Here is a 10,415-nt window from a genome sequence, read left to right as displayed (position 1 = left end):
CGTGTCCCAACGTGTCCAAATATGATATTTTTTAGAATTAACGTGTCGGCGTGTCGTGTCGTGTCGTGTCCCGTGTCCCGTGTCCGTGTCCGTGCATCATAGGTTATCTTCCAGCTAGGTCACTACCTTACTCTAGAGATATAACCCATATAGAGATTCAATCCCTAAATGGAACATAGTGGGCTTATAGATTCCAACGGTACATTGGCGCCGTCTGTGAAAAAGCTATAAACTCCTATTCCCACTCTTATACCAAAGATCTACAGAAGGCAGCCCTTAGCTGCAATAAACATGGCAGTCGCAACACGAAGAGCAGATCAGACTAGAGCCATCACCCCAGAAGGGCATGCCCAAACGGTTCATTCCAGCTCTCCACCGTCTATACAGTCAGCTGCAGCCGAACAGGCAGTCGGGGCAACTCTTCCCCCGGTGCTACAATCTGTGGGTGTAAAGGTACCAGTAGCTAACGCTCGAGTAATGCGGTTGGAAGTTCGTGCAGCTATACATGAAGTCCAAGCAGAGAACTTAATCACAACGCAACCCCCACCGCCAGGAGTCCGTTTTGGAATGTCGCTTCCAACTACAGCCTTCAAACAGTTCTAGCCCTTCAAACAGTTCCAGCCCCCCGGTATCAACAGCCAGCCCGAAGCCAACTGGTAGTCATGTATAATGATCAACAGGTCCCGGCAGTCCCTGCATACCCCCCTGGTCTTTACACCCATGATGTTGGTGCCCCTTATCCGGCACCACTTTTCCCTACTGGTTTTCCATTTCATGGTTACGCCATACCCCCACATAATGCAGCAATCCCACAACCTCAAGGATCATATTTGATCCAACCCCCACACCAGCATAGCGCCCATCAAGTTCCAGCCCTTTCTTACTCCATGGAAGCTCCTCGGGCACCCCACCCACAGCCAGTCCTACACCCACACAACCAGAACTTGCGATTGACACCTGCTAATACTTCTGAACGCAACAAGCCATTAACCAATAGCCTGCGCCTAACCCCCATACCCCTTGGTTTTAAAGGCCCTTCCAATATCACAATATATGTTGGTGATACTGACCCTTTTGAATGGATCCAAAAGTTCGAAGTAGCGATGAACCTTCATGGTGAGACCGACCTCCTCATGTGCAGGACTTTCCCCATGCTCCTGGGCAGGAGAGCATTGACATGGTATACCACCTTTCCAACGGGGAGTATTGCGTCCTGGGATGATCTGGCCGGCAAATTCCAAACACATTTCGCAACTAGTCACCCAGTACCCAAATCTGTCCACTCCCTTGAAAAAATTCGCCAACAAGCTGGAGAATCCCTCGGATCTTTTTTAGACCGCTTTGATAAAGAGGCTTTCCAGGTTCAAGGTTTAGACCCCAAAGTTCAGGTACATATACTCTTTATCAAGCCTGCGACAAGGGGCGTTCGCCTATAGGCTCGCTCGCCACGAAATTACTGACCTAGAAGAGGTCAAGAAGAAGGCTCAAGAGTTCATGAGAATCGAAGAGTATAAGGGGAGCAGAGCTGACGACTCCCACAGCCGAGAGAAGAAAGAGAATAAAAATCGAGACCAAGTTGATGAAGATAGAAAGGGCCACACGTCCTCCAGATATACCAGCTGCCCCATTGGGCGTGATAACTCAGGGCATCAGTCTCACAGCGTCCTGCAAACCGAACACAAAGAAAAGCGCAAGAATAACCCACAACACCAAAAGCCGACTAGAGAAGTCATCGTATACTACAAATTCCACCGCAGCAACGACCATAGTACTGAGGAGTGCAGATCTCTCAAGGAGGAGATTGATGAATTGATTAAAGGAGGAGCTCAAAGGCGGGGGAGTAACTCTACCCGTGAAATCGGCTCTGGCAGGCGCCACCATCAGCGTAGTAGATCACCCGAAAGAAGAAGAGCCAACCAATATGATCAAAGGCCCCGCTATGAACGTAACTGGAGAGAAGACTCCCCGAGAGATCGCAGAACACGAACTAGCCCAAACAACAGAGGAGGAAGGGAAGATGATGACCAAGACGCTGCAGTCATCAAGCACTGCGTAATCAACATGATTTCAGGTGGACTAAGCGGAGGTGGAGAGACAGCAAACACAGGAAGAAACATTTGAAACAATGTTTAGCGATATCTGGTAAAATCATCAGCAAAACAAAAGCTGGCTCTGGTCCCGTGATATGCCTCCAGCATATGTATAAATCTAAGCCAAAAAGAGAAAGAATCTTGATCAATCCTGGATAAAAAGGGCTAGAATAACTGATAATTTGATAAATCTCAATCAGAGATCACGCAACTGATTTCCTTTTGATTTTGTAGGAAAAAAGACAAAAATTAACCCAAGTGGAAGTTTCCAAGTTGAAGCCCCACGCTACTAGCGTGGAACTCACGCTAGTAACGCCAGAATTAAATTTCATCCAGAGACATCCACGCTCACAGCGTGAAACTCAAGCTAGTTGCGTCAGGCTTTCTTGCAACCCACGCTCACAGCGTGGGAACCACGCTAGTTGCGTCAACTTCTAGTAACGTGAATAAAACTCCCACGCTGTAAGCGTGGGAGCCACGCTAGTAGCGTGGGAGGTGCGGACATATCAGCAGTAAATCCTGTTCTGTATCAGCGGAAGATTAGACAGAGATGTACGACGAAGATTTAATCAAGATATTTGAGCAAGACACAAAGTCTATAAATAGAGGCTTAGACCCCTAGAGAAAATAATCTTTGGCTGGAGAGAATTCTTGGAGGCTCACGCTGGAGATCAAGATTCTGACAAAGTTTAAGAACGAAGACCATTGATCCTTCATCTCCTTCTTCTTTTTCTTTATATTTTTCATGAATACTTTTTATTTCTTTAATTTGTTTAAGCCAGCTATGTCTGGCTAGTTTGTTTTTGTAGTTGGGATCACGGACCCAATGTGAATCCTTTATAATTTCTGTATTGATATTTTATAAGTTAATTAGTTAGTTTGTTTTATTCTGACCGATTTAATCTTTCATATCCTGTTTAGAACTGATCACTCTAAATTATAAGGCTTTGAGAGTTAGGACTCACAATAGACATATTGGGGTTTTAGTCTGGACAAGGGTAGAATAACAATTTGTGTATGATCTAGACATAGGCTTACATAAATTGCAGACTCATAGTTCATTTGCTTAATGCTTAATTCAAGAGGGATTACTAAGACATTAGGACTCTAATTGGATTAAAGGGTTGAAATCACTAAGACATTAGGGTTCAACTATTTTATAGGGAAATAATGAATTGTCTGAGCAAACGAATTTATTAATTATACAATACAATTTAGGAATATAAGGGAAGATCGGAGGTGAAGTGCATCCTAGCTACATCCTTTTTATAAATTTTTCATTAATATTTTCTCGCATTCTTGATATTTTCTTGCCTGCGTTCAAAATTAATTGTTATTAAATTTCTGTTTTAAATTTAATTCTTTTTAAATTCTGTTTTGAAATTCCAAATTCAATTACTTTCTCAAACCAATTTTATTTTCCAACTTAAGGGGAATAGTTAAACTAGTACTTGGTGCATTAATCCTCGTGGGAACGATACTCTACTTATCACTTTATTACTTGAAACGAACGGTATACTTGTTGATTTCGCAACAAATTTTTGGCGCTGTTGCCGGGGATTAATTACATCAATATTAGTCTTAACTTTTGATCTTTGAGATTGGAATTTTTATTTTTTTATTTTTTATTTTGTTACTAGTTGATTTCTCTCTTTTATGCGAGGTAAAGTTAACAAAGAACCTTTACAGTTTGATTCAGAAATCGAGAAGACTGGAAAGAAGAACCAGAAGCTAACCAAGCTAAGGAAGATAGAGGAATCCTCGAGTTCAGAGCCAAAAGCCGAACCCGAGATGGCAGCTAATAATCTACCACCACTGGAAGAGGAATTGATGGAGTCAATCCTGGCTCCACAGTTTACAAGGCCAAATTCTAGCATCGTCAGACCACCAATCAACGCTAACAATTTTGATATCCAGCTAGCACTGATATCCTTGGTGGAGAAAAATCCATTTGGTGGGGAAGATTACGAAGACCCCCATGATTTCATGAATAGATTTCTGAGAATCTGTGACACTACCAAGCATAACGGGGTGTTCGATGATGCAATTAGACTCTGACTGTTCCCTTTTGCTGTAATAGGGAAAGCTCTCAGATGGTTGGATAGACAAGCCCCTAACAACATCAGAACGTGGGATGAGCTGGCAGCCAAATTTTTCGCAGAGCACTTCTCCAGGGAGAAATACAACAAGTTGGTGAATGAAATCACCAACTTCACTCAACAACCAGGAGAAACTCTATGTGAAGCTTGGACCAGATTCCAAGAACTGATCAGAAGGTGCCCCGCTTATGATCTGCCAGACGGGAAGAAGGTCAGAATCTTCTATAATGGAATGACACCAATGGTGCATCCGGTGGGACCATAGCAAGGAAGACAGCAGCTCAAACTTTAGAGCTGATCGACTTCATGGCAAGGGGAATCCTGCAGTTGGGACACAATGATGCATCACTTGCAAAACAAAAGATCTTATCTCAACAGATAGCTAGTCTGAATGCAAAGTTGGACAAGTTGCAACTCTCTACAGCTCAAGTTGACTCATTTAACTGTGAGTATTGCAAGGGAGAGCATGAGACCAACGAATGCCCAACACTTGTAGGAGCTGATTTCTTCATGGTTAATGGAGTCTGGTATGATCCAAGACCATAGCAGAATTTCCAGAGAAACCAGAACAATACTCCAGGAAACAACTTCTAAAGGAGAATTCAAGGGGGAGGTTTGGATTACAAATCTAACAATTATTTACAACCTCCTCCTATTCCACTTAAGTAGCACTCCGAATTGGAGAAACTGGTGGAGACCATAGCTTCAACTACCAATGCTTTCATTCAAGAGACAAAATCAAATTTCAAGACTCAAGAAGCATCGATCAAGAATCAAGAGGCTTCAATCCGAAATCTTGAGACTCAGATTGGACAGTTGGCCAAGCAATTGAATGAAAGAGCTCCGGGAACATTCCCCAGTGACACTATAATCAACTCAAGGGAGCCCTGCAATGCCATCATTACTAAAAGCGAAGATCTAGAAAAAGTGGAAGCTTCTACAAGGAAGAATAAGCACACTCAAGAAGACAAGGAAAAAGCAAATGAGCAACCTCCTGCAGTTCAAAAGAAGCAATGGGATTTCTCACGATTTGAGAAACCTCCATATCCCATAGGGACATAGGGAGCAAGCAACATGAGCAAAGGAAGCAAATGTCTAAATGTTTAAATATTTTTAAGAAATTGCAAATTAACATTCCTTTTGCAGAAGCTCTAGAGAAAATGCCTTCATATGCGGAGTTCCTGAAGGAATCATTGTCTAAAAAGCGGAAGCTCACAGAGGACGAACCAGTCACGCTAACAGAGGAGTGCAGTGCAATCCTACAGAAAAACATGCCTCCAAAATTGAAGGATCCAGGGAGCTTTAGTATTCCATGCACCATCGGCAAGACGACTATAGAGAAAATCTTATGCGATCTTGGTGCCAACATAAATGTGATGCCCCTCACCCTGATGAAGAAGCTTGGAATTGATGAAGTCAAGCCAACAAGGATGAATGTTCAACTGGCCGACCGCTCAACAAAGCAAGCACATGGTATTGTGGAAGATGTGCTAGTCAAGGTAAACAAATTTCTAATTCCTGTTGATTTTGTTATTCTTTGAAAGTATAATTGGCCTTGAAGGCCGAAACATGCGTGAGGGAAAAACAAAAAATTTTCGCAAGCGGAACACACATGCATATCAAGATACATACTTTAAGACGTATGTCATACCTTGTTCGTGAAACCTTAAGACGATCAAGGTAGGTCTGAAGGGTTCAGACCCTCTAACGTTGATCCACACCACCCGCGTCTAGATACAGGAACTCCTTCCAGTAAGGCCGCCGATTGATCACCACAATAAGGCTTGCTATGCGCTCGTGTGTGATGCAGGAGGCTAGGTAAAAGTGTTTAGAAGAGTGAAGTTTTCTAAGAGAAAACCTCACAAGGGGCGCATAGATGAGTAGAGAAAGGCTTGGCTTTTCACACAAACCTAAGGAGGAACTAACTGCTACTTAAGCACACAAGAGGAGCCTTTTAAGTTTCAAAAACAAATCAGATTTTTCTCCCAAAAAGCTGATCAAAAGTGGCGCCCTTGGGGAGAGAATAAGTGGAGTTGTTGCATTTCAAAAATTGCCAACAACATCCCAGAATATTCTCATGAGACTAAGTTCAAAACCTAGTCAGAAATCTGATCATGAATCATCATATAATCAGCTATATGGTGCGCCCCATATAGCCTAAAAGGTGACCAGATACATTTGAGTTAGTTGCATTTCAAACTTAAATCAACTCACTCAAATATTCTCCCAACAAACCGTATCTTCTGGAGCTGATTTTGATGATCAAATCTAGCCAAAATCAGCACCCCATTATCCTTGGATTATGTGCAAAAGATCTCCTCCTGATATGTTCCAACAAGATCACATCTTATCCTTTTGTTATGAAACAACTTTTCATAGCCAATTCAAATTCGAATTTCAAACATTTGAATTCAAACTTTCAAACACTTAAATTTTAAATTCAAATTTCAAAATTCAAATTTCAAATTTCAAATTTCAAATTCAAAATTCAAAATTCGAATTTCAAATTTCAAATTTCAAATTCAAAATTCAAAATTTAAACATTTGATAATGAATTTAACTAATTAAATTAATTAGTAATGTCTTGGACTATCCAAGCCCATTACTTAGATCCATGCGCCCTCCACCCTATCTGTGGAGTTCCAAACTACTTCTTGGGCTAATAACAATTGTTAGGCCCAATACCTTTAATGCTAGAGCATCTAGACAATTAGGTGTTAGTGTGTGACCCATTAGGTCCAACATAGCTACTGACATAATAAATGGGCTTGGGCCCAATAAGCCCACAACCCATCTAATGACAACACAGAGCACTAGCAATGCTTTGTTGCCCCAGAACTAGTTAGATTAATGACTTGATCATCCTATTACACATATTTGGTTGCCGTATATATTTCCTTTCGTCTCGGTTACCTTCCCTTAAAACCTAGGGTAAGGAAGCGTATCAACCCCTGCGGTTTAGGGTAAGCTTTATTCGAAATAGGGAATCTTCAATTTACAGACTCTAAAGGCAGATTATCTCATGATCTCTTTTACTATGCATAGATTCCCGAGTCCCTGTAAATATCATCCCGATTTCTCCGGTTTACAGATAACCTAATCTCTCACAGAGATTTGACGAATTCCTTCAGCTTATCACCCTAGCCCTGTGTTCTTCCAGGACAAGCCCAACAGTATACCTATGAGTCTCCATGTTTCAGGCAGACGAGGTGCACAATCAAAGCATGCCTTCTAGAACACAGTCTAGGTAATAACTTTTGGTCTTAGGAAAGACATACCCAAATATAAAGAGACTACTCTAATGATACTCTCTGTGAGAGTTCCTCATAGAGTCTCTTTGTGGGTCTGTTCAGTGCGAGCTATACCCTTATAGATCCACCCACGACTTTAGCTAAGACATCTCTATATCTGTAGCTCATGAGGTCTTTACCTTGCATCCAAATACAAGTAGATAAGTCGTGCTAGTCTTACCCGAGATCACTGATCCCCATTCTCAGTGTCTCTAGACTAGGAACATAAAATTAGGAATAAACATGCAGTATCCTTGAATTCTCATGATCGTGATCTCATCACAGATACTCAAGAGATACCTATTTTATTTCAAGGGGTTTATCCAGTTACTCATATAAATATTAATAGTAATATTGAGACAAAATATGAAATAGGATAAATAGTGCTTTTATTTGCGACAATATAAAAGGTCTACATATGTCTTAATCTAATCAAAAATTGTCTCTAGGACATCCATATACTAACAAGCTCCCACTTGGCCTAGAGCCAATCAGACCTAAGTCGTATACCCAAAGCCTCATAATGACTATCATATTTTCTCTGAGAAACAGCCTTTGTCAGAGAATCGACCAGGTTATCATCTGTGGGAACATAATCCATCTTTACATCCATCCTATCAATGATTTCTCTAATCAGGTGATATCTGTGGAGCACGTACTTAGATCTTTGATGAGACCTAGGTTCCTTTCACTGCGCAATGGCTCCAGTGTTGTCGCACAACAACTGTATGGGCTCATTCACGCTTGGAACCACCCTAAGTTCAGATATGAACTTCTTGATCCACACGACCTCCTTAGCCGCTTCTGAAGCAGCTATATATTCAGCTTCTGACGTTGAATCTGCTGTTGTCTCCTGCTTGGAACTCTTCCAAGATACTGCCCCACCATTTAAGGTGAATACGAACCCTGACTGTGACTTGCAGTCATCTTTGTCACTCTGAAAGCTGGCATCAGTGAACTCTTTCACTGTTAGCTCATCAACCCCACCATAGACCAGAAACACATCCTTAGTTCTTCTTAAGTACTTAAGGATGGTCTTGACTGCCGTCCAGTGACCCTCTCCAGGGTCCGACTGGTATCTGCTCGTAATGCTTAAAGCATATGAGACATCTGGTCTCGTACATATCATGGCATATATGATGGATCCAATAGCCGAAGCGTATGGAATTCCACTCATGCGATCCTTCTCAGCCTGTGACTTAGGACACATGGCCTTTGAAAGATGTACCCCATGACTGACGGAAAGAAAACCCCTTTTCGACCCTTCCATGCTAAACCTCTTTAGCATCTTGTCAATATACGTGGATTGAGATAAACCCAGCAGCCTGTTTGATCTATCTCTATAGATTTTTATACCAAGTTTAAAGGCCGCCTCTCCCAAATCCTTCATGGTGAAGCTTTTTGAAAGCCACTCTTTCGTTGTTTGTAATGATGGGATGTCATTTCCTATTAACAATATGTCATCTACATAAAGTACTAGGAAGACGACATTACTCCCACTAACCTTCTTGTAAACACAAGGTTCATCCTCGTTCTTGATAAAACCGTTACTCTTAACGACTTCGTCAAAACGAATATTCCAACTCCTTGATGCTTGCTTTAACCCAGATATCGACCTTTGAAGTTTGCATACCATATGCTCTTGATCTTTGATTTCAAAGCCTTCAGGTTGTGTCATGTACACATCCTCCTTCAATAACCCATTCAAGAAGGCGGTCTTGACATCCATTTGCCAAATTTCATAGTCGTGATATGCCGCTATTGCAAGCATGATCCTAATAGATTTGATCATGGCAACAGGTGAGAAAGTCTCATCATAGTCAACTCCTTGTCTTTGACGATACCCTTTCGCAACCAACCTAGCTTTGTAGGTCTGAACGTTACCATCTGCATCAGTCTTTCTTTTAAAGACCCATTTGTTACCAATAGGAACTATTCCTTCCGGTTTAGGAACCAAGGTCCATACCTTGTTTTGATACATCGAATCCATTTCAGATTCCATGGCTTCAAGCCATCTAGAAGAGTCAACATCCTTGACTGCCTCTTCGTAGTTACTTGGTTCATCATCCTCGACGGTTTGCTGATTCTCAATCACAAACCCATACCTCTCAGGTGGATGGATGCCCCTTGTTGACCTACGGAGTTGTGTTTACTTCTCCATTGGAGAACGTCGCCTGCGGAGCAGACTTGGGTTCCTCAATTTGTTCATGTGGTTCTTGAACTTCTTCAAGATCAATCTTACTCCCACTGGCTCCTTGAGAGATCAAATCCTTCTCAAGGAACTCAACATTCTTTGACACAAACATTTTGTGTTCATCCATGGAGTAAAAGTAGTATCCCTTAGTACCTTTGGGATACCCCACAAATAGACATTTAGTACTCTTAGCACTAAGCTTGTCTGATGCCAACGCTTTGACATAAGCTGGCGATCCCCATACCTTGAGGTAACTCAGGTTGGGTCTCTTACCAGTCCATATCTTATATGGTGTGGTCTGAACAGATTTAGACGGTACCCTATTTAGAAGGTATGCCGTTGTGTCTAGGGCATATCCCCAAAACGATTTTGGAAGTTGAGTCTCACTCATCATATACCTGACCATGTCTAACAAGGTCTTGTTTCTCCTTTCGGAGACACCATTTTGGTGTGGTGTGTAAGGTGCAGTAAACTACGAGAGAATTCTATTTTCTCTTAGATAATCCTGAAACTCATGGCTCAGATATTCACCACCCTGATCTGATCGTAATGTCTTAATCATCTTGCCACGCTATTTCTCTACTTCATTCCTAAACTCCTTGAACTTTTCAAAGGCTTCAGATTTATATCTCATTAGGTACACGTACTCAAATCTTGATTTGTCATCAGTAAAGGTGATGAAATAGGAGTATCCTCCTCTAGCCTCTATAGACATTGGCCCACAAACATCAGTGTGAATGAG

Source organism: Gastrolobium bilobum, unplaced genomic scaffold (assembly GCF_033153095.1).
Source record: "Gastrolobium bilobum isolate Gb01-03AN ecotype WA unplaced genomic scaffold, APGP_CSIRO_Gbil_v1 utg2808, whole genome shotgun sequence".
Classification (NCBI taxonomy): domain Eukaryota; kingdom Viridiplantae; phylum Streptophyta; class Magnoliopsida; order Fabales; family Fabaceae; genus Gastrolobium; species Gastrolobium bilobum.
The sequence above is the reverse complement of the archived record's forward strand: the minus strand, read 5'-3'. Positions refer to the sequence as shown.